Source organism: Mus pahari, chromosome X (assembly GCF_900095145.1).
Source record: "Mus pahari chromosome X, PAHARI_EIJ_v1.1, whole genome shotgun sequence".
Lineage (NCBI taxonomy): Eukaryota > Metazoa > Chordata > Mammalia > Rodentia > Muridae > Mus > Mus pahari.
In genome coordinates, this window is record NC_034613.1 from 96,468,044 (window position 1) to 96,494,564 (window position 26,521).

General features: G+C 36.4%; 1 protein-coding gene across 1 annotated transcript in view; it reads right to left on the reverse strand.

The window, feature by feature from the left end:
• The window catches only part of Rps6ka6 (ribosomal protein S6 kinase A6), a 141,400-nt gene extending 128,122 nt beyond the window's left edge, over positions 1-13,278 (reverse strand). Inside the window, exon 1 of the mRNA XM_029534362.1 lies at positions 13,195-13,278. The gene's annotated coding sequence lies outside the window, so the exon portion shown is untranslated. The remainder of the gene's footprint in view (positions 1-13,194) is intronic.
• Between the last annotated feature and the right edge of the window lie 13,243 nt (positions 13,279-26,521).

The window sequence follows — 26,521 nt, forward strand, 5'->3', positions numbered from 1 at the left end:
ATTTGGGATCATATGAGTGCTAAAGGAGTGGTTCTCAACCTTTCGGTTCAGACCCCTTTGAGGAGTCAACTGTTTCACAGGGTTTGCCTAAGTCCATCAGAAAACTCAGATATTTGCATTATTATTCATAATAGTAGCAAAATTAAAGGTATGAAGTAGCAACAAAAATAATTTTATGGTTGGAGTCAGCACAACACCAGGAGCTATATCAAAGTCTCCCAGGATTAGGAAGGTTGAGAACCAGTGGTCTAAGGCATGCTGCTCATTCATAAAAATAACTAGAGGCATCACTATTCACCATGAAAATGGAACAGATGAATGGCACTGACATAATAGGGCCCAGGTGGTAGCAAATATTGTGCCAAGGGCTGAAGGCGTGAAAGGGTGAGCAGATGTTGAGACTGTGTAGAAAATCACAGGGAAAAAAAAAACTAAATGTGTTCTCAAGCATCTCCATTTAAAATAATATTCACATAAAGGTTTTCTTGTAGGATGGCATGGTGCCTACTTAGCACAGAAAGTGGCAGATAGTAAACCCCCAGTAAATTGTTGCTAACTGAATGAATCATAAATTATACACTAAAAACCCCAGGCAAAACTTTCCAAGTCCTTTAATCACAGCTGGTAAAAGATACAAAGTTGTAGTAAAATTCTTCATATAGTAAATCAATTACTTTAAGAAGTAATTTTACCTTTCGGAAGTTTTATTGTCTCCTACCATGGTTTGAAGGACTGTTCTCTCCAAGTATTTTTGTAGGTGTAATGGATTAGACTATTTAAGACTCATGCAGAATCATAGGCACTGGGAAAGAGAAGTTAATCAACTGAAGGTAGAAAAAAATAAAAATTTCTGAAACTAAAAGAAACCTATCTTTCACCTTGGTAATGTAATAATAAAAGTTTGTATTTTAAAATAAGTGATAACGAAGAATAAAAGGTTCTTAGTATGGGCAAGACACAAGTGCAGTTCCCAGTAACATGATAAATGAATGGAAGACTAAATGAATGAGTGAATGAGTGAATGAATGAGATAGGTATTCTAATTTCTACTGTCAGCAATTTCTATTATTTTGTTCAACTTAAGTTGTATTTCAATCAATAGTATCCTAATATGTTACTATATCACATGGAAAGGAGACAGCAGGGTTTATGTGTAGTCCTAAATTAACGTATCGACTGGCTTTTGAGGTAAGCAAGGTCCAAGAAAATGGAAGTCTGAAATTTGGGGAAAAAATCATAGATAAAGCAGCTGAATTATTATTAATCTGAGGGTAGTAACTATTTGATTTTAGTCTGTTTCTAGGTTGTAGTTATACTGGCATGAATCACAACTAGAAGAAATTAAGTGGAGGACAAAGAGATGTCTCAAAAAAAAGAACTTGCCATCAAGCCGTATGAACAAAGTTAATTCCCTGGCACCCACAAATTGTTCTCTGACCTGTATACACAGAAGAAAGAAAGAAAGAAAGAAAAAAAGAAAGAAAGAAAGAAAGAAAGAAAGAAAGAAAGAAAGAAAGAAAGAAAAATGTAGAATTTTAAAAAAGAATCCTGTAAATGAGCTTGGCCAGTATTGGAGAGCCAGAGAAAAAAATGATAGATTCAATTCTATCTTTGTTCATTTGCTTCTTTCTCACGGGATTTCTCTCCTGAATCTTAGAATTAAATTTTGGGACCTGTCTTCTTGCTTACTTCTCCGAGTTTTCTGTCTTTTCCATTCTGAAGGTTCTCCACTGGGCTGTTTTTGTCCAACTCCCTAACAATTTTTACTTGTTCATTCCTCGGATCTCTGGAATATGTTAACATCATGGAACTATTGAAAATTATTGTCTCTAAAGTTATTTTAAACCTGAATATATTAGGATACCCATGGCTTATGGTTCATTTGTAACCCCACAGGTACCAAGTTGACAAGAAAAAATAAAGAGAAATGAAACCAACTTCTAAATATTGAGGGAAAAATATCCATCTACCTGTGTACTGTTTTTTCAAAATTTAAAGTTATTTTTACCTTATTCTAATGAAATTTGGAATTTGGTGATTTTTAAAAGTTTTTTTTTCAATTTTATGAAGGAATCTCTACTCTCAGATTCTACTACATATCAATCAAACATTATGCTTGTGTTGAAGAAAACTTGAAGTTCTTTTAAAGAGAGAAATATCATTAGAGCAGAAGATTAGCATAAATTCTAATCTCTGTATCATTATATTCTCTCGTAGCCTTGAATAAGTGGTTTGTCTTCCTTAGGTAAGAACAATAATTATTACTATAAAGACATATTATTTGCTATATGATAAAGGGAATAATTTAGGTGGTATAGACTACTCAATATTTATAAAATCATTACAAAGCAAAAGCTATTATAATCATCATATTATAGATTTAAAGTTTAAGATGTTGAAAAAGGAGACTGGAGAGATAGTTCAGTGATTAAGAGCACTGACTGCTCTTCCCGAGGTCCTGAGTTCAATTCCCAGTAACCATAGGGTGAATAACAACCCTCTGTAATGGGATCTGGTGCCCTCTTCTGGCACACAGGTGTATATGCAGATAAAGCACCCATTATACATAAAATTAAAAAAAAATCTTAAAAGATGTTTAAAAAAATTACTCAATGTTGAGAACTGAAGCAGTTATCAGCAAAGATTCAGATCTGTCTGACTCCACAGGCCAAACTTAACCACTACAAAATGATGTTGGTCTATAGCATTTTATTGAATCTTATTTTCTTTATTTATAAAAAGAGTTTGTTAGATGGATACCTAGAGTTTCTTTCATCTCTAAGAGATTAAGGGTCTAATACCAAGTAATACTCTGACCTTGGCTATTTGCTGAGAGGGCAATAAGAGAAAAATGCTGGGGACATATTCTTACTTTTCAATCACATGGAAATTGCCTTGTCAAATTATGGCTTTCCTAACGATTTGGGGAAGAAGAAAAAATGTGTAGCCTCAAAAAGGTTCTGAGTCACATGGACCAGGGTGGAGGGAAAGTCCAGTCTTTCAACTGGGAAAGTAAAGATATGAGAGAAGCACTCAGGTTTTCTGTTCGTGAATCTATGTTTGGTGGGAAGAAATAGACATTCTTTTCTAAAAATGGAAGAGAAAAATCCCTGCTCCTATTGGTAAGCAATAACAAAGAAGCAAAAAGCCTTTGAACGTCCTAAGAAGAATTCAGAAAGGCTTGTCTTTCAAGGAGGAAAGCCTTGGTATATTAATTTCAGTGTCATAAATAACGAATTACTACCAGGGAGTAATATTCTAGAAGAGAAGTACATGCCTCTGGTTGACATACCAAAAGGGCATGGAGCACTAGTGAGGCCAAGAGTTATTCCGGGAGTTATTCTCCCTTCACATTCTCTTCCTTTAAGATCTTGCCCACTATTGTAGCTTCAACTATCACATCTATGCGGATGACTCGCAAATCTATATCTGAAATCCTATCCTATCACACTAGCTCCAAATCTGTACCTCAGCTGCCCCTTGGACAATTCCACAGAGACGTTTTGACGCCGCTTCAAACCTCTGAAGTGCCAAACGTGATTCACTTATCTTTTGCTCAAAGCCAGTTCCTGATAGATTGAAGAAAACCCTTCATAATCTGTAAAGGCAAGTACAAATGTGAACTATTACGGTTTATGTTTGTCTGCTATGGTTTCTGGAAACAGGGTCTTTTTGTGTAGCCTAGGCTGGCTTGCAACTTTCACTCTCCTGTGACAATTTCCTGAATGATGGAGTGTGTACTGTGCTGTCAATGACAACACTGTTGTTCTAGGAATTTAAACATGAGACTCCAGAGTATTTGTCCAAAGGTAGGCCCTTAGCTAAATCTAATAGTCTTCCTTTACATTCTCAATATCATCAATCACTGCCAAACTGATAAATCTTCAATCTTTATTTCTCACCTTACTTCAAAGAATGTACATTTGTAAATCATTTGGCACATTTTGACCAAAAACTTTTAGGTGAAGCCAGGCATGATGGGATATATCTATGATCCCAGTACTTGGGATGTAAAGGTAGTGGGATCAGAAAGTCAAGACCATGAGACCCTGTCTCAAAAATATTAGATGTACTTTCAAGTACCAGCTATCTCTCCTTGGATGTTTTTCTGGCACATCTATCTCCAAATATCCTCAATTAAATGATTTTCCTTCCCTAAATCAGTTGTTTATGACTTCACAGTATTAATTATTAAACACTACAGTCTATTCAGTCACTTAAAAAAATCTAAGGATAAGTGTAGAAATGGAGCCCAGCGACAATAGGCACATGTATAATACCCTAGGGATTATTTTAGCAATAAAAAAATAGTAATGACAATAATGGTGATAATAATAATGACCTTCATCATTAATTCCAGAGGCAAATTGTCTCTGAATTTCTTCTCTTTCTTGGTACTTACATCTACTATCCTCTGAGCCACCAACCTTAAAACAAAACAGCTTTTGACTCCGATATAGCTAGACCTAAATTTGGTTTGACAACTTACTGTCTGATGTTGGACAATTTTTAAAACCTTTTTGAGCCATGATTTCTTCCTTTGTAAAACAGTGATGACATACTTATTTCATGAGGTTGCTTTCTGCAATAAATGGAATTATTGTGTATACAGTTCTGGTAACAAAGTAAGTCTCAAAAACGTATTCCCTCTGTTCAACTCACAATTCGATTACAAATAGCTTCTTTTCTCTATTTCATTTATCTCTGCCATGGTCTGTATTTCCTTTCCTCTATTGGTTTTATGTTTGGTGTGGACTCTTTTAAGTTCCTTAACATGTAAATCTAGGCTGTTGATTTGAGATATTTCTTCTTCTTCTTCTTTTTTTTTTTTTTTTGACAGAGCCTCATTCTGCTACCCAAGCTGGTATGCAACTCTGTAGTTCGTGACCCTCCCCAGTGTCTCACACTCCACTGGCTCTCTTTCTCCCTTTTGTAATATAGTAATTTACAAATATAAATTTTCCCTCTGGGTACTGTTGTCACTACATTTTACACATTTAAAATGGTGTTTTGCATTTTTTTATTCTCAAAGTATTTCTGAATTTCTCTAGTGGTTTATTCTTTGACCCATGAGTTGATTTTAAAATGTTTGCTTTGTAATAGCGAATTATTTCATGTCTATATATTTGTGAAAATTTAAATTTCTTAATTACCTTAAAAAGTATTTTTATGTGCATTGGCATTTTGCCTGCATGTATATCTGTGTGAGGGTGTCAGATCTTGGACTTACAGACACCTGTGAGCTGCCATGTGAGTGCTGGGAATTGAACCCAGGTCCTTCGGAAGGGCATTTAGTTCTCTTAACTGCCGAGTAATCCTTTAGCCCTAAATTTGTTATTTTTTAAAATTGACTTTTTCTCTTTAGTTTTAAGTCTGTTTTGACTAGTATTAGTATAACCTGCTGTTTTTATTGTTATTTGCAGGAATACACACACACACACACACACAAACACACGCACGCATATATATATATATATATATATATATATATATATATATATATATATTTCACTTTCAATCATCTTGTGTCTTTGTGTCTAAAATATGTATTTTAACTGTGTTAAAGAGGGCACACATGTAATCCTGGTACTCAGAAAAAAGAAGCAGGACAATTGCCATAAATTTTAGACTACCCTGTTATTCATAGTGAATTTCAGACGAGCCTGGGCTATAAAGTCTTGGCTCAAAAAAAAAAAAAAGTATCTCAGGCTGGAGAGATGGCTCAGCGGTTAAGAGCACTGACTATTCTTCTGAAGGTCCTGAGTTCAAATCCCAGCAACCACATGGTGGCTCACAACTATCCATAATGGGATCTGATGCCCGCTTCTGGAGTGTCTGAAGACAGCTACAATTTTCTTACATATAATAAATAAATGAATCTTTGGGCCGGAGCAAGTGAGGCCAGAGAGAGCAACCATTCATAATGAGATCTGACTCCCTCTTCTGGAGTGTCTGAAGACAGCTACAGTGTACTTATAATAAATAAATAAATAAATAAATAAATAAATAAATAAATAAATACATCTTTTAAAAAATGTAACTTGTAGGCAGCATATAGATGGAGCACACATTTTTGTCTTTATGCCAATATCTATTTTTCAGTTGCTTAATCCATTTGCAGGTAAATGTTTACAAATATTTAGGGACTTCTGCTGTTTTGCTACTTCAAAAAATATTCTTATATATTCTTTAAGAATTTCACACATGTATACAAAGTATTTTTATTGTATTTACTCCACAGTCTCCCTTCCAACTCTTTTTTAAAAAGATTTTATATTTATTTTATGTATGTGAGTACACCATCACTATCTTCACACACACCAGAAGAGGGCATCAGATCCCATTGCTGTGGTTGTAAGCCATCATGAGGCTGCTGGGAATTGAACTCAGGACCTCTGAAAGAGCAGTCAGTGCTCTTAATCGCTGAGCCATCTCTCCAGCCTCTCCCTTCCAATTCTTAAACACCTCCAGTCATAATTCTCTCCCAACTTCATACCCTCTTTTTTTTTTATAATCACCTAAGTCCAATTAGTGCTTCCTATATGTGTACAGGTTTAGGGCAATTCTAGAACATGGACAAACTATGGTGGAGCACATTCCTGAAGAAAACTAATTCTCCCTTCCCCTTTATTTATACCAGCTGTGTGTGTGTGTGTGTATGTGTGTATGTGTGTTCCTTCACTATTACAATTTTGCCTTTGATTAATATTTTCTAGTACATAATTTTGATTTCTTCTTCATTTTCTTTTCTGTATATGTTATAGTTATTTTAGTAGTTACCATGGGGATTATAGTTAACATACTAAATTTATAATAAACTAGCTTGAAATGATACCAAATTAACTTTGAACATTAGCCATGCTCTACTCCAGCTCCAACTCCTGTCCAGTTTTATCTCCATCCTTTTCCCTTTCGTGAATTTAATTTTTATATGTATTTAATCTTTTTATAGATACTCTTTAAAATTGATTGTGATTTCTACTTGCATTTGTCTTTCAAATCATATGTGAAACAAATACAAGACTTATAAATTAAATATAAGAATTCTAAAAATAAATATAATAAATCTAACTGTACAGTTAGACTTATCAGACATCTCTTTTTGTTTGAACAATTTTAAGTTGTATGTTGTTTCTTTTCACTTCAATCTAAAGCCTTCCTTTTGTCACTTCCTGTAAGGACTAGGTATGTAGCAAGCATTCACTATAGTTCTTTAGCTTTTACTTATCTTGGGATGCCTCAATACCTGTTTCACTTTTGAACAAAACAATTTCCAAGCATATTGTTTTCAGGTTTTCCAAGTGTATTATTTTCCGTTGAGGTATGAGTGAGCAACACCATTTCTAGGCATATAACTGAAGGAGTTGCAAATAAATGTTCTCAACAGAAATCTTCATAATGCTGGAGAAATAAATTTAGGAAAATAATATTTGAGTGGTAATAAGCTAGAAACAACAAGGATATCAATAAAATTCATAGAATTAAATTAACTAAATAGAAGAAAATTATATGATAATCACAGTGAGTGCAGAGAACAAAGACAAAGAAATGTCATTAAAGAGAAAATGATATAGGGGAAAACCAAAATGATCTAGTAATTATACTGTAAAAGAGGATAACATTTACAAATGGAATTAAACATTAGAAAATGAACAAGCAAAATTCCTAAACTAATGCAAGGAATTGATTTGCAAATCTAAGGCTGTACTTCAAGTAAATGTAGTATATGAATTGAAAAGGTCAGATCCTAATTACAGTACTACATTTAAAGAAGACAGCGAAAACCAGAAAATAGGTCATGTACACAAAAGAAAAACTGCCTGATATCAGATATGTTGCACCCTTTCAGATATAGCTAATATCAGAAGGCAAGAGGAAAGTATCTATAACATTATAAAGCACAAGATGCATCAAAAGTATTAGGAATATTGTTTGGTGATATAAATTTCAGTATTAGTAGTAGTCACCATGTGGTATGTACATGACTGTGATGTCTGTGTATAGGAATGTATGCAACCATGTGCATGGTTGGAGGTGAAAGGGCAACTTATGAAGGTAGTCTTTTTTTCCTTCCACTTTTATCTGGGCTTCAAGTATGGCACTCAGGGCACCAGATTTGTACAGCAAGTGCCCACAAAGACACATCACCACCAATTTCTTTCTTCCTTTCTTCTCGCTTCTGTTCTTCCTCCTTTCATTTCTTGTTTTGTTGTTTTCTAGTTTATTTGTTTGTTGTTTTTGCAACAGTCTTGCTATGTGACCCAGGCTAGCCTCAACATTGTTATCATCTTTCTCAGTATACTAACTATTGGGCTTATGAATCCAAGTCCCAAGACTTAACTTAATAGGCACTTTAAAGTCTAAAATAGCTCAGAATGCATAGCAACTATGAACCCTCCTTGAGGGAGAAAAATAATTACTGAATGATGTTATATGTCATTAAAATAGTTAATGATGAATGACTAACCAACAGAGAAGAATGTGTCAACTATAGAGAAAAGATTGGTAGTGAATATTCTACTTAAGCATAGCCTCAAGAATAAACTGTAGGGTTTATGGCTACACACAGGCTATAAATGTAACATAATGATAAAATTATAAATGATATATTGTAATAACTTATACATATATTATATATAACATGTGTAAGTGGGAAAATATCAAACAATCATAAAATGGTTGATGAAAATACAAGAAGTATACAAGTGTTATTTTTTTCATCTTTTATGTCAGGGCATTAAGATATATTACATGAAACTGAAGCATAAACTTAGTAATTCATGATTATGAAATTTATTTTTAATTCTACATTTTTACTTTGGTTATTCATAAAACATTCCCACCTTCCCAATTAATGTATGATTATTATGAAGGTTACCAGTCCCCATTTATAAAAGAAAGAAAGTGTATTTCGAAGACTAGAAATGAGAGCTACAGAGTTCTAATTAAATATCAGCCAGAAAGCAGGGCGTGGTGGTGCACGCCTTTAATCCCAGCACTCGGGAGGCAGAGGCAGGCAGATTTCTGAGTTCGAGGCCAGTCTGGGCTACAAAGTGAGTTCCAGGACAGCCAGGGCTATACAGAGAAACCCTGTCTCAAAACAAACAAACAAACAAACAAACAAAACAAAAAAGATCAGCCAGAATTGCCAAACTCTTATTACTATGCAGTAGTTCCTAAAATGTCATAGCCTCACCAGGACTTATAAAGCACAGGTAGATATTAAAGATTTTACTCCCCAGAGATTAGGTGCATTAACCAGATAAATAAATCACTTTAAAGTAGCACTGAAGTACATTAAGGTGAATTCAAGATTCTTTACTGTGTCCAAGTGTGGAAAGAATGTCATTTTAAGAAAATTGCTAAGAGTAGAGTGATTAAGGGGTAGTTATAGATAAACTCTAGGGCAGGGGTAAAACTTGGATGAGGGGAACTGACCAAAGGTACACAGACAAGATATGTCTTCACCGGGCAAAGTTCTTCTCTTTGGAAGTTTCCAGAGCAGTAAACTATGAGATAAGTCATGGTTCTACTGCAACTTTTCTAGCTACGTGACTGTGGACACATCATTTAATTTCTAAACTCTAGAGGCAGCTACTTTCTGAACACTGAATAGTTTTTACAACGCTAAGGTTCTGATACCCAGGATCCCTCTCTTCCAGGGCAGGCTGCATATAGAACAAAGCTTCCTAACCAGGATTATGATGCATAGAATTTTTATTCATGGTCTTCAGCAAGGCTCTGAAACTGGCAAGGCTTATGATTAAAATTCTTCCATTTACCCTGTTGCAGTTGGAACTCTTGTACTTTTTTAGTTGGGTGGACACTCCTCATCCTGCCGCTTGCTTCAATTCCTGCCCTAATCCTCCACCAGCTAATCTAAAGTCCTTCAAAGATTGGCTGATAACAGAGCAAATAGTGAAGGTGGAGCAGAGATTAGGGAAGCATTTATAGGGAGAAGTTTTAACCTAGTGGGATTACGTGGGCAAAGGGAATAGTCCAGTTTGCTGGACATGCAGGGTAGATTTCTGGGAGAAAAGATTAAGAGCAAATGTGGAGACTTTGTTCCACTGGGCTGATGCTTTTAAAATTAACTTGTTTGACAATGAAGAGGTTTAGAAAGGTTTGTCTAGGAGGGTGATATAAACAGAGTGAAGTGCTATACTCTAGGAGCTCTGGTTAAAATGTAAATCGTATTCCTGGAGAGGGCAATGTTTAGTTCAACACCTTAGAAAGTGTATTATCAAGGAGCAAGGTGCCTTAAGGTACCGGATCACAGGCATGGGGCAAGGTAATATTGATTATGAAGGAAAAAGGAGAAACTCTGCTCCTAGAGTGGAGGGACAAGAACCTCTTCTTTGGTGTTAGACTCATGTTTGAGAAAAAAATAAATAATGTATTATAGTTCCTTAGCTTCATCTTTCTCACAGCCGCCTTTGAAAAGTCTAAGATGAGACTATTGACTGCCTTGCCTAACATATATTTGGGACAATCAAATGAGGCAGCAGGTTTTATAGAATTTTGCAAGTGACAAACACTGGAATAGCATGTGATACAGCTTATTTTTCTAACTCAGTACCTAATAGAGAGTTGGACACTTACTGTATTTAGGATATTTTACAAGGATTATATACAAATTGAATATTTAATAAACAGCAAAGACCAAAATAAGAAAAACAGTCTATGGTGATTGTCAATCTAACTTAGATTTCAGGAGATATAAGGATGCTTAAGAGAGAAAACAATTACTTACCATTACTTTTGTAATAGCTGCTGAAAGATATACGAGTACATTGCTAATACCCAGCTTTTGCTTTAGCTTATCATTACTGACTAATTAAATCCAGGCTCTGAGTACTGCTCTGTGCTATTTAACTTTCAATAAGTGATCAAGTATGATAAATTATTAAAATAATTTATTGTCTTTAGTTTTTAAGATAAGAAGTGGTAAATATTTTGCTCAAAATATTTTATATCAGTAGTTATCAGTTTCATTACACCTGCTTATATTTTTCCTGAAGCGAAGTGATCATTTGATGATTTTATCTAAATTTAGTAAGGATAAAAGAAGGTGTAAAAATTTAAAATATTGTCTAATTTTCAGGCCGCAATCTAATAGGGCCCATGTTGGACATTGTGAAGTACCTTGACAGTGACTTGTGCTGCGCGGTCTTCGCAATGATTCTGGTTTTGTCTTCCTCCTGGTTGTCTGCTTCTTTAACTATAGCTCATTCTATTTGGCCACTCTTAACTTCACAAAATGCTCTCAAATTGATATAAATCAGTGAAATACATAGGAATAAATAAAGGAAGAAATAAAAGAAGAATAAGTAAAGGAAGAAATGAGACTAACCTACGGAACACTCAGTTCTCAGAAAAGCATTGTGAGGTTACAGACCTCGGTCCTAGGATTACTTAGATAGTTACTGCTTTCACAAAGTCACTTTCTGTCTCAGAGCCACAGTTTCTTTATATGCAAAATAAATTACTTTAGTAGATTATATAGAAGGCATCTATCTCCATCAGTTGAATTTCCATGTGTGAGACTGTTGATAAAATCTTGTCCATTATCCATAGTAAGTGATATCAAAAGGCATGCAAATATGTAGGTGCTGGTCCTCGTAATTTCATTACTTCATACAGAACTCTTGGCAAAATAATGTGGAAGTAAGGCCACTTGACTAAGTGTTCAGTTTGTAAGATTGAGACTTTTTGATAGTGCACTACACCTTTTGAAACACTTGGTATTTAAGTTTATCACAACCCACAAGGCAAGCCACACATGATGGCACACACTTATAATCTAAACACTGAGGATGCTGGGGCTGTAAGATTTTGAAATCTGTGTCAGTGTGGTTAAATGATGAGACACATAGGAGTCGATGGATGCTTTACTATAATGTCCTTTCCAGAACTTCATTGTAGACCTCTTGAATAAGAAACTGTTTGGAAGGTGGTGACTGGTTTTGTAAATTAACTAGCTCCTTAGCTCAATTCTAACATTACAACACAGTACTTGCTGCAAGAGTGTGGGTGAGGAGGTATTTTTCAGAGCACTTATTTGTTGAAAACAAAAGCCCTGTTTGAAGGACACCATATGCAAAAGAATATGTAAGTAATAGCAGGACGTAGTAGTATAGACCTATACTCCTAATACTTTTGAGGCAGTGGCAGAAGTACTTACACCAGTTCACTGCAGTCATATCACACTGTGACATATTGAGATTCCATTTTTAAATGAAAAAAAAAAGATAGCAAATATGGTAAGCTTGAAACAAGATAAAAGGTCACTTGAGAAATGGTCTGAGTGTATCTCAGTGTTAGAGTGCTTTCTCAGAATGTACAAGGTCCTCTGTCTGACTCCAGCATTGACGAGTAAAAAGAGAGAGAGAGAGAAGGAAATACAGAGGAGAGTCACATTTTAAATTTTAAACATAGAAAAATAATACTCTGTAGCTACATTTTCAAGACTCTCCCCACCCCATCTGTTGAGATTCCAAACTCTATGAATACTGAAATCTCCTATATAAAATTATTATATTTGCAAATAGCCTATATTTATCATCCTATATATTTTAAAATACCTCTAGATTACTTATAGCACCCAATACAATCTAAATTGTCTATAAATTGTTATTGTACTGTGCAGAAAACAATAACAAGAAAATAATTCAAACATGATCAGCACGGGTCTAATTAAAAATACTTTTCAGTGATCAATCAGTCTAATCCAGTGATATAGATCCCATAGATGAGGGAGTCTAACCATATCCATTACATTTTCCTAAAAGGCAGGATTGTGACTGCTTTACTGAGGTGTTGAAAATTTCCCTTTGAAAAGTAGGATTTCCTGACAGTTTTTCAAAGCCAACTTGACAGTGCTTTTCTGCACTTGAGGGTCCTGGTAGGAGAAAGAGTGGAAAAGCAGAAGAAAAGAAAAGAGTAAATGAGAGAGAGAGAGAGAGAGAGACAGAGACAGAGAGACAGAGACAGAGACAGAGACAGACAGAGACAGACAGAGAGACAGAGAGAGAGAAAGCAGAAAGGCAAAACTAAGTCGTATAAAATAAAATATTAGCGGCTATGAGTGATTAAATAACACTGGAAGGAGTTGACAAACAATAGGCAAATAGCTTTTTAGTTTATGTCATTTGTCATACAAAGAAAAAAAATTAGTTTGACTTGGTGTCTAACCTGCAACAGGATCCACTGGAGATCTTGGTGCTCATCCAAGTGACTCTCTTCATGAAGTGCTGAGCCCGTTTCAGGAAGGCTTTCGCTTTAGAATGCTTTCAAGGAGGTGGTGCTTTAAAAAAAAAAAAAAGGCATCCAAAGCCTTTTGCTTACAGCTATATACTAATTTACCAGACAGACAAATCCCTCTGGGTGACAGTGCTAGCCTGAGGTACAATGAAGAGCTCTATCTTGTGACTTTAGGACAAAGGGACATCCCACCCAGAATTATCCTCCTTACTAGGCTATCTAAAATTCCCAGCCTCGGTTAAAATGCAAATATCATTCCTGGAAGCAGTAACACATTAACCAGTTCACACCATTAACATTAAATAGTTTCACAGATGAGTTTTAGCAGGTTTTCTTGCAAGAAAAGTTCTGAAAGCATAGAATAAATGCCAGGGACTTTAGATTCTTATTTGGGAGGAAGAAAACAAGGAGAGGAAGATGATATTGAGAAATATGCTAGGGACGGAGCCTTTTCGTAGGAAGGCCTTGAGCTCTTGAGCCAGCCACTTGGGTTTCTGGAGAGTGTTCCGGAAAAAGGAACAATTAATGGAAGATGTTTGGGGACAGGAAGATGAGGTGGAAGGAGAAAAGTCTGTGAAAACCAATTTCTTTAATAACTCGGTATGAGTTCTCTAGAGTTCAGTATCTTTGTTGATAAAATAAGGGAGATTGATGAGATAATATCTGCACTCCTTTGCAGGGTTACATAGTAGGAGGGTTTTTTTTGTCGAAGAATTTTTTTTGCTCCCCAACAAAGAACATTTAACTTCTAAAAAAGTTGAATTCCTAGGACCTTGGCAGGTACCAAGCACTGCAATTAGAAACGGGAGAAAGGACTTGGTAACGACTTGGTGCCTGTTCTCTCTGCTGATCAAATTCCAATAAATCACCCATTGAGTTGGAATTAGTAAAGAAACTGTACTCTCACAGAGACTAGATACCTATACATAGAGACCAATAACTAGAAAGAACATGTAAAGTTTTTCAGTCTCAACTATTTTGTGGCAAATGAGCAGCAATAGCTCTATCTGAACCCGCAAAGAAAGGAAGAGCTCACAAATCTTCAGCCTGATATTTCGAAAATCCACTATAGTCAGAAAGAAATTTCTTTATATAACAGTGATCTCACAAGAAATAATGTCATAAAGTGTGTGTGTGCATGTTCATGTGTGTGTGTGTGTGTGTGTGTGTGTGTGTGTGTGTGTGTGTGTGTGTGCTTTTTCAGGAGCTTACATTCTAGGATTTTTTTTTGCTTCAAATTTTTTGCTCCCCAACAAGATACCTTTAGCAACTAGGAGAGTTGAATTCCTAGGACATTGGCAACTAACAGGCACTGTGATTTTTTTCCTCATCTATATAAAAGTTCTGATACCCATAGGATAATAAAGAATCTCTAATTCATATATGAGAAACAGTGTAACAACAAACTAGTTAAGGTAGATATTCTAGAAACCTCTACTGGCAGCAATGGGGTTAGCAAAACAGCAAGGGAATTATATGGAAAAGATATAGAAAGCATATCTACTTTTGAACAAAATTATGACTATCATTTTTCTTGAATGCTGCTAATATTCTCTCCTCCATCCTTTTTTTTTAAATCACAATACTAGAGATCAAACTTGGGGGCCTTGTACATGTTAGGCAAGCACTATAAGTTCTAGGCTATGTCCCCAGCCCTTAGTGGTGGCATTTCTACCTCTCTTCTGAACATTTAGTAAAGCATAGAGTGAAATGAAAGCTGTAAGTAAGAAAAAGAGGAAAAACTCTCTGTGCACCTCAACTACATAAGCCACTACTTGGGCAGGGGGTCTTACCAGGGTGCAATTCCCTCTGGCATTCTTGTACTCCATAAGACAGTTTTGCTTTTCTTTACATTAAATATCCAACTCCTAGATAGGTCTTTAAAATTAATTGTTCTTAGATAGATAGATAGATAGATAGATAGATAGAAAGGAATTATAAATATGTTTTATGTATAATTTATATATAATTCACATATATTTACATTTTATATATTATATATATATTATACATATTTATATATTATATATAAATATTTATATATACTTTATCTATTCTTATACATAAATTATTCAATTTTTTAAAGATTTATTTATTTATTTATTATATGTAAGTACACTGTAGCTGTCTCCAGATGCACCAGAAGAGGGCGTCAGATCTCATCACGGGTGGTGGTGAGCCACCATGTGATTGCTGGGAATTGAACTCAGGATCTTCGGAAGAGCAGTCAGTGCTCTTACCGGCTGAGCCATCTCTCCAGCCCGTAAGTATAACATTTTCTCATCTAATATTTTCCCAAAGGTTTGCTAGCATATTTACATCTGAGACATCAAAAACTGATGAATCTTGTTTCTAATTCCTCTAAGGAAAGCAATGGAGGGACCCATGGCTCCAGCTGCATATGTAGCAGAGGATGGCCTTGTCAAACATCAATGGAAGGAGAGGCCCTTGATCCTGTGAAGGCTCAATGCCTCAGTGTAGGGAAATGCCAGGGCGGTGAGTCAGGAGTGGGTGGGTGGGTGGGTGGCAGAGCACCCTCATAGAAGCAGGGGGAGGGGAGATGGGATAGGGGGGTTCCAGAGGGGAAACCCAGAAAGGAGATAACATTTAAAATGTGTGTGTGTGTGTGTGTGAGAGAGAGAGAGAGAGAGAGAGAGAGAGAGAGAGAGAAGAGTCAAGAGGGGGAGCTGGTGAGATGGCTCTGCAGTTAAGAGCACAGGCTGCTCTTCCAGATGTCTTATGTTCAATTTCCAGCAACCACATGGTGGCTCACAACTCTCTATAATGGGATCTGATGTCCTCTTCTGGCGTGCAAGTGTACACGTACAAAGACCATCCATATACGTAAAAAAAAAAAAAAAAAACAATTCTTAAAAAAAAAGAAAGTCAAGGGGGCTTACACTCAGCCATTTCATTTGTTTTCAAATTGCTTCCATTTAAATGGAACTCTAAACATAAGAAAACACACCAGTGATTTTCATTTTCCCCATCCCTTGCTATCATGTGTGAGTCACTGTTTAAATTGCTATTTTGCTAGGCAACCCAAGCCTGTCTGTGTCTTTCTCTTTGCTTCAGTCATTCCACCAAGGCGTGACTTCCCCTGAGATTTGGGAATTGCAGTTCCTGTTATAACTGACATAGTTGTCAGATGGATTTGTACAGCACAAGCTTTTCACTGTCCTGATTCAGGCCATAGTGACAATAAACCAGGCCGGCGGAATGTATATGTCAACAAATAAGCTTTGAGGCTATAAAAGAGTATCAATATCTGCTAACATGTCACTGCTTTCTCAAAATGAGGTTAGATTTTGTACCTGAACCAAGAACTGAACCCAATTCCCTAGTGTAGGGGAATTCGCGGGCGGTGAGGCGGGAATAGGTGGGTGGGTGGGGGAGCACCCTCATGGAAGCAGGGGGAGGGGGGATGGGATAGGGGGTTTCGGGAGGGGGGACAGCGGGAAACCAGGAAACCCCTGGTTTGAACATTTGAAATGTAAATACATAAAATATCCAGTTTAAAAAAAAAAAAGAACTGAGCAAAGCAATAAACCTTTTCCTTCTCCAAATTCATCTCTGATCTTGTCAGTGATCTGAAAGGAAGCCAACAACTGTAACTTCAAAATAAAATTAAACAACTTAAAAATCTACTTAAAAATCTTTTGCTTTTCAGAACTGTACCAAAAGAAAGAGGGACGTAGTCCTGGATGGTCCGAAACTGTGTAGTCAATTCTGGCTTTGAAACAAGTTCCAGAATTACAGGCGTGTACTTCTACCCTGCCATAAGATTGCATTGTTGTTTCCGCGGGGTTTTGTTTTCTTTGTTTTGTTTGTTGTTGAGACAGTTTTCAATCTGTAGCCCAGGCTGGATCTAAACACTTGTTAATCTTTTCTCCTCCTCCTGGGATTCCAAGTCCCGGGATTCGAAACCAAGAAATTCACACGGAGTCAGGAATGTGAATAAATGCCTGTAATTCCAACACGTGCTCCGTAGAGGCGGAAGGATCAATTCTAGTCCAGCATCTGTACTAGTGTACAGTGGCTGGTGTAGCCTCTGCTACATGATACCCTACATCAAAATCAGTAATAAAACAAATTTGGCATTTTATTCCAATTACACCAGCTTTCTGAGATCACAAGAAGACTGTATAGGGGGTGCTCTTTGCGCTCTCATTTTACCTGTATTATAATCAACCTACCAGCAAAGTAAAGTGTAAATAATTATAACAACAACAACAAGAAATAACAAGAAAAATATTACCTTTGTGAGGCTCTAAGATAAATGCTCTGCCTGCTCTCTCCCGAGCTTCACGGAGACCTCTGCGGCTACTGAGACCACAGCGACTTCTGAGTAAGGAAAACTCCCAAACCTTTCTTCCCATTAAGAAGATAAGGAAAGTGGAGCAGAGAGGTAGTGATGCAGGAAGTGATACAGGCCTGGAACGCAGGCCAGTGTAGCTCCAGGGTTAACACCTAATCAGCTGGTTAAACTGCCTTAACACCATGTAGCTCTTTGGTCCCCAGGCCCATCCTAGAGTAGTGAATAGCCTAAATTAGGAGCTTTCAAACCATTGTCTAAAACTCACTCACAGGAAAATCACCCAAGACATTTGTTTAAAATGTATGCCACAAGTGAGGGCATCCCACCAGTATACATTCAAATCCCACTAGTGAGCCTTGTTAGTTGGGTTTTTTAATACAACTGTTCTAAGTGACTTCTCCGTTTGAGAATCTTTGGTACAAACTATGTGCTCCGGTGTGCCTTGAGGGTACGTCAGCAAGTCCAGCTACCTATCTCCTGCCAGACTTCCCGGTGAGAAACACTGTTCCTTTAAATTACTGGCGTCTCAGGTCTGTCAGCCTGTATCCTCCAAGCAGATCGAATCTTATTCTATACGAAAAGTCCCATTATGTTTTTACCAAGCTACTGAAATTCTCATCATTTCTTTCCCCCTTGAGCTCTTTGTGGCTTTCAGATCAAGTGAAATGATGTTGTTCCCTGTTATTTTGTATTTCCTGTGAGTAACTTCTAAATACTAACAATCTGTTAAAAAAGAATCGAGTTTGTACCCTAGCGTTTAGAATTATTCCTGAAAACCATAACAGATTTGTAACAGCAGCTGTTTCAGAAGAACACAAAATTTCAATTTTATAAAGGCAGAAAAATATGATTTAGGCAGAGCTAAAGTTTACAAATGTTGATGGTACAGTTTTGTTAAATTGTCACATTGGTAATAGTTCACTCTCAAATAGAATACATCTACGACACTGCCTTATCTACCTCTCTTTCCTTCTACTTCTCTTTGTTCGGTGGCTTTTGCTTTGTGGCTTCTATGGGAGAATCAGCGTTAGAAAAGTCATCCGGGTTCTTTACTATTCCAATTAAACACACAGCTTCATCTATATATTCTGTATCCCCAGGTCTGGTTCTAACTAGAGCAATGAAGGCTGTATAGACGTACAGGATAGGAGAGAAACTATAGGATCCCTAGTACAGACTGCTCTTAGAGTCCACGTGTTTGATCCACCCGGAGGAGCCACGTGAAACTTCAGGGGTCCAGACTCGCACAGGTGACTTTCCAAGCCTCTGAGAGGCACCCAGGCAAGTTGCATATGTGGCTATTTTTATTATACTTGCTAAACCAAATAATTTATTACTACTGCTTATAAAGACTATATTTTAAGTTTCAAGCCCCTAAAATCTTGGTCTACCACATTGCAAAATTTCCTATTTTCTAAGTAATCCGGAACCTGTAAAATGCATTCCAAATAGACACACTTTTAAACTAAAGTAAAAACATTTCCCGCTAAGACTGAACGACCTTACTTACCTGAAGTGAGACTTCAAACTGCAGCTGTGAGGTCAGATCAGAATGTGCAGGAAAGAAGCACCCTCAGGCCGGACTCTCGCTCTGGAGGCTACTGAGCGTTTTCTGCCCTTTGGAGTCCCAGAGAGAAGTGGCTCAAGCAGAGAACGTCTGTTCACCGGTCTCCCAATTTATATGCTCACTCCCAACAAACAGGAGGGGTCATGACCTAGTCCCAAGCTCTGTTTTCTCTTAGGTCCTACTTATCAGTTCTCAATCAGGACCTGGGTTGAGATGAACGGGTTTGGTATCTTCCATGCAAGGCAGAAATGCACAGTAAAAAACACCAGTGATCCAATCTCATCTAGAAGCAACGCCAGCATTTTTTACTTCCTTGTTCTGAAAGCAGTGCCTCTAGACAAGTTTTAAATGCAAAGAACTTGATTCAGTACTCAATATGTGCAATGGCAAAGGAAATAATGCCTGCACATATGTCCCAGAGGAAAATTACTTGTAATAAACCAAAGTTTGGTCTTTTATTCTGTCAAGGATTCAGAGCTACCTGCTTCAGTAACAAAAAACATTTTTTTGTATACTACTGGGCACATGGCATTATGCTAGATGTGCTCATGATTTGATGTTGTTTAGGGAAAATTGGCCTCCTGCTTTTTGAGTAGAGAAACTCCAATTAGGAGTAAAAGCTTCACAAGGCTGTCCCTAGGTCAGTAAACAGAACTGAATAAAATCACAAGAGAAAAATGTCTCTTTATAACTTGGTTCAAACAAAATAAAGAACCACAGTGCTGAATTATAACTCACTGTGTATATAAAATAAAACTCCATGCACCACAGCTTCTCTATTTAACATTATCATCTGTAACATAAGTAATTTTCATTGTTTAAAATTTGAAAATTGTGTACATCAACTCAAAAATAATTTAAAAAAGTAAAAAAAGAATCATTTTCGTTTAAAGTGTAGCCAATAGTTTTATAAAACTATACTGAAAATAAATATATTACTAATTTGTAAAAAAAATCAAACCACATTTTATATAAATAAATCAATGAATAAGTAAGTAAATTAAAGCATGTATTAGCAGAAGTTCAGCTAGTAGGCATAAAAAGAGTATAAATAAAATTATTATTTTGAAACTATCACAATAATAACTATTTCATCCACATATGAAGAAACTAGTGGACTAAACCATTATGAAAATAGAATGTATAGGTTAAAGCATATGACTATAAAATCGTCATCAAGAGAAAAAATAATGACTTTAGAACAGATAAACCAAAGGATCAAAATTAACATCAATTGTAATAGGACATATAGAGATCATTTGTTTCATGATATAATAAACCTAAAATGAAGAAAGTTCTACAAAATAAATATCAAAACTCTTTAAAGGTGTCAAGGTCCTGAAAGTAAAAGGAATATCTTAACATCTTAACGCAACGCCACTTCACTTTAAAGGAAACCAAGGCAGTTTCCTTAAATTTACATATTAGATAAGAAAAAGTTCATTGCCAGGCTTGGTGGCACCAACCTTTAATCCTTGCACTTTAGAAAAAGAGGCAGGCAGATCCCTGCAAGTTTGAGGGCAGCCAGGGCTACATAGTGAGATTCTGTCCCCAAAAAATAGGGATAGCCATTGGTAGATTTTTACAAATGTCTCCAATGGGCTTGGAATAAATCGTTTAGATCAGATACTACCATGCTGTAGTTAGTTTCATGATTTTTAAAAATTGAAAGATGACAATGATTGGGGAAGTTGATGAAAAGTATTTAAGTATCTGTTCTACGAAGCTGTATACAGGGTATAGCTTAGTGGAACAATGATCCTGGGTCCAAAATAAAACAAAAACCTAAGCTGAGTATATCATCTCAGCATTTGTAGGAGGGATCATTATTGATTCAAGGTGACCCTTTGATATAAAAGGACTCTGCAACTATCCTGATCACCATTAGACTCTTTCTTTTTAAAATTATGTCATATACTTTTTATGATTTTTTCTGTCTGAAATTATAAAAGGCAAAATCAAGACCAAAAACATTTAAAAGTTGAATTGCTAATGAATGCAACACTTGTCTTTGTTTCCTTACTAACTTGCTCCAACATTTCAGATGGGATATTGCTTGGTAATATTGGCTTTGAAAAATTCAATGTGTGTTATGTTGAACAAAGCTCATCTGCTAGATATACCAAGGCACAGAAGACCTCCAAATGAAATTTTTTCTCAGATATCACTATAATTAAGAATAAAGACATACTCAACTAAGAAAAGACCTGTAATTACTGCTGTAATATATATATATATATATATATATATATATATATATATATATATATTCTGAGTGTTATAAACACTCCGAAAGAGTTGATTTCCAGCTTGAGTGTATCAGAAAAAAAAGGCCACTGACAGATTAAACTTTGGGTTAAGATTTGAGAGCTAGCAGGATACTGATGGGTATAGTTTGGGAGTAATGGTAGTAAAGGATATACAGGGCTAAGATAATGGCAATAAGAACCCTCAGAAAGAAAAGAAGTTTAAAGACCACCCTCCCTCAGTGGCTCAGCATAACATATTTGTACTTTTTGTTCTAACATACAAACTGCTATAATTTGATTATTATGCTTTTTGGGTACCGATGAAATTTTAGGCTCACATATAAACAGTTTGGGAGATATCTTAGAAATCTATCTAATGACTTCACCTTTCTGCTGAGCTAACTGTGGGGGCTCATCTAAGATCTTACAAAAGGAGTGGCAACAGAAAGTCTAGGACTCCAGGCCTGTCTCCAGGTTTATCACTCCATCTCCTCTGACGTTGTGAAACTTTCTTTAAACTTTGAGATCACTGGGATGCATTGATCCTCATGCTGGATTCTCCAGGTTCTTATCATCCCAGGATTAGGTCATCCTGCATCTGGCTCCCTTTCTTTGAGCCTCTCCTATCTTTGTGATAAAGTTTCACAGTGAATATAGGCATAAAGGAACAGTTTCAAGGTACTCTGTGACAGCCACCAAATAGCCAGATTTTAGCTAACTTTAACTTCTAGTCTCAGGTAAGCCCACTCATATCTTCACTTCTTCTGGTTGTAATTGGCTTATGAATCAATTTTTAGTCTAAAACAAAACAATCAACAGAAAAGTCAAATTATCCTGTCATTTGCATCTTTTCAGGTGAAGTCTTATTAGGCAACCTACACACCCCTCCCTCCAAATCATGTGGTTACTTTCCTTTTGGAAAGGATGACTTACAAATTCTAAAAACGCACTTGCTGAAATACTAATGTTTTCAGAAGTCATGAAGATAGTTCAGGACATGAGGGAGAAAGTTAGGTCAGAGGCTGGAAATGAATAATTTGTTCTCCTTACCCAAGCAACCATCTGTGTGCTCACTGAAGGCTTATCTCTAACAATTTGCTCCTTGCTGTAAAAGCAACCCTACCATCCCTCAATTCATCACTCTCATCTACGTGCATGTAGGTCAGACTTATGTGCCTGGCATAGAAAATTGCTGGGGAGAGGGAGTAGGGATTTAGAGATCTTCTCACCTCGATGCTCACTAGGCCTGCCAGGTCAAAGAGACACCTAGAGATTCTTCTGGAATTCTAAGCAGTTTGCCAGTAAATCTTGAGGTTCAGATTGCTGGAGAAATCATGCCTGTTGTTTTGAGAGACAAAGTTAAACCCATTTAAATTTGAACCCAAGCATCCAAGCTGGCCTTGAATAACAATGAGAAAAGCACAAAGCACTAGGAGATGATATGGACAGAAGCAAGACACTGTGGCCAGTTCAGCAAAAGTAACCCTGACGTTTCGTTTGTTAATGAGTAATTAAAGGAGGAAGAAAGCAGCTAGTTCTCTCACTCTTCGGTTTAGAAGCAGCTGCTCTTATGATCAGGATCACAACTTAGAATATGTGAAGGTCCTGACTTTTAGTCTGAGACACTCCTATCTATCGAATTAATCAAGATCATATTGTCTGTTGCCTTTCAGATTCCTATGTCCTACAGGCCAGTTCATCCTCATTGAACAGAAGATCTGAAGAGTGACCTGCCTGTCTTCATTTTTTCTTTGCCTATTTAGTACTGTTTGCTATTTCTTCCCCTCCCCCCCATCAAATGTGTATGACTACTGTCATATTTTGCCAGGACATTATACAAAGAACTTACTTAAATGTTTGAGACTGTCAATTAGATACTACATTCTCCATCACAGAAGTATCCATATTTTAATAAGACCCAGTGATCCTTTAGCGAAGGAGTTGAGGGCTCCAGAAGAGCGGAATAAAATACCACATTTTGAGTAGTGGTTCTCTTGAAACAATGTCTCACTGTATACCCAAGACTAGCCTTGAACTGGCAATCCTTCTGCCTCTTAACTTCTGGAATTACAGGTGTGTTCCACCATACTCAGTCAAGATACTTAAGAAAAAAAAAGTAGACAGTTTCTTATGTACTTCAGCCTGGTCTCAAGCTCATCTTAGCTAAGGTTGACATTGAACCCCTGATCCTACAGCTTCTACCTTCCAAGTGTTAGATTATAGGCATATGCCATGACATTTTAAGACACTTTTCATAGAGTTTCACATCACAGATTAAAACATATCCTGGCTACCTATCTTACCCTATGTGTAAAGATGTCCCAGAGCAGTAGAGAGCTGTGTGGATGGTGCTGTGATAGCAAAGTGTATTTATTGTATACTCCATGGAAATAACCTACATGAGTTAATAATACAGAGTACAAACAAATTAGGTTTCTAATATGGGTTCACTGAGAAGATGAACAGTTACTAATTGAACTTTTTCTTGAATAACCCATCTTCTCCATCCACCTACCCCTCTTGTTACTTCCCCTAGGACGGCTAAAATTGCCTCCAATATAACATTCATTATCTATCCTGCTCAAACCCACACCACTTTGGATGCTGCTAATTAACTCTCTTTATGGATGGACACCATCTGAGAATTATATAATGAGAACAACCACAAGGTATATGACTTTTAATCTTTAGCTTATATAGCTGCATTGTAGACATTTCTAGCCATTCTGAGGCAGAGAGCATCTTCATAATTTAGATGCTATTGGAAGAATAGGATTTTCTGTTTCATATCTTGGCTACAAAACAGCTTCTGAGATGGCAAATCAAAAATTGGAAGCCACTTCAAACAAATTAAACATCATCATAGTCAATATGTTTTTCCTTTCCTTTTACTGTTTCTATAATAGGTTCAAAGTCACAGAGTTGGGCTTCTCAGCCCCGGGGAAGCAAATTATCTCCAGGGACAGCATGACATTTTCCAAAAGGAAATTATCTTTAATTCTAAGCTGAAGGAAATAAATATTACACAGACAAGCATTTTTTAGGAAGCAGGTGGGGTCATGTGTGTATTAAAAATCAAGCAGATGACAAGGTTGTCTTGACTTTCCCCTCTATGAGAAATACATAAAGGGAAATATGTAGGTAGAGAGAAAGCTGACAATGGACTCCTCTCAACTAATTCTCCCAATGTAAGAGACTCAGGCAGGAGCTGAATTAAAAATATATATCTTACACAGTCATCTGAAGGTCAGTGCCCCAAGCAGAATCCTTTCTGGAGTAGAGAGTTCCAAAGGCAAATGCATTTGGGCTTAAGGCAGAGCAGAACATCCTCAGGACCTGAGTGGCAGGTATACATTTTGGGTGACAACATGGATAGAAATGCCTATCAAGTAGTTGTGTGTATAAAAAGAGGTCCTAAGAATGAGAGATGTGTGATCCACCCTTGAAATCAGAGCCTAAGGGGTTCCATTCTGCCATTTTGTGTGAGGGTATGAATTAAAATTAATATTTTTTTAAGAGACAAGAACAAGCACTGTAAAGTAATATGGTAGGGAAATCCAAATGACAGTTTAAATGTACTTATGAACAAAACTGTAACGTTAACTTGCCTGTCAGTTTAAGGTATTAAGGAAATGATTAGTATAGGTAAAAGATTAAAGTTGAGGTCTAGAAAATTCCTTTCTCTTACTAAAAGTTTCAGTACCTTCAATATTTTAATAAAATTGATTTGTTCTTTCTCTATGCTTGTCAGATCTAATAAAAAGGCAAATTTCAAATTTATGCTTGCCTAATTTCTTTCTTACCAATAAAGATATGTTTAAAAGAGGGTATAGCTCAGTTGGGGAAATCCTTGCCATGCAAGTATGAAAACTTCTATCAGGTTCCTAGAGTCTGTGTGTGTCTGGGGGAACAAAACAAAGCTTGGTATGGTAGCCTGAATACTGGAGAAAGAAAAGAAAACTGGAGGAAGATCCTGGGGCTTACTGGCCAGCCAGTCTGGCCTACTTAGTGAGTTCCAAGCCAGTGAGAAAACCTGTTTCACAAAACAAGATGAATGACAACAGAGGAACAATAGCTGAGGTTGTCCTCTAGTCTCTATACACAATCATACAACGCACACACACACACACACACACACACACACACACACACACACACACGAGAAAGAGACAGAGACCAAAAAAAACAAAAGAAGAAAAAAATTACCCCACCATCTAATGCTGCCATTATGTGTCACCTGTTAACTCTGGACAAGATGATATATATTCCACTGACTTATTATGAAGATTAGATGAGTCAATACACACAGAGGTTTAGAAGACTATCATAATGAATACTTAGTTCTTGCTATTTTATGATCATTAACTTATTATATGTAATATAATTTAATGCAAAACTAAAAAGCAATATGATTATAGAGAACTTTGTTCTGAAAAGTGAACTTTCTGAGACAGCTGTGGTGATGAACACCTGTAACCCCAGTACTAAAGAGGCAAAGGAAGGAAGATCCTGTTTCAAAATAATAAAAAATAGCTTGATAAATAATTCAATTTGACCTAACAGTTCTTTAAAAACACTCTTATATGCCAGGACAAATTTAGTATTTGGCAATATTTCTATTAAGTGGTCTTTGACTGTTTGGTGCTTGTTGATGAGACAGGATCTCATGTAGCCCACTCTATCTTTAAACTGCTGATATTCTTGACTCAAGTTCCTGGAATTCTACACATAAACCATCATACCTGCTAGATAAGATGCTTTGAAACATTACTCCAAGCACTAACACATTATTCATAGAGGCTATTTACAATTTTACAAATAACTACTTAGTAATATAACACATTAAACTTTATGGGACCACACAAAGCATTTACCAATATTAATTCAAATGAATTATGGCAAGATTGAGAAGATTTAAGACTTGTTTTATCATCCCTTTTCTAACAGTAAAAGATAATTTTCTCTTCTTCCATCCAGAACCTAATGTCTTTTAGACTTCCATGGCTAAACCTTTAGGATTGCTCTTAGTCAAGTATGATAATCACTGACCAGTTAATTAGACAAAAGTGATTTGCTGGTTTAGGATTCACTAGGTAGGCCAGCTTTAAAACTCACAGAGATCTG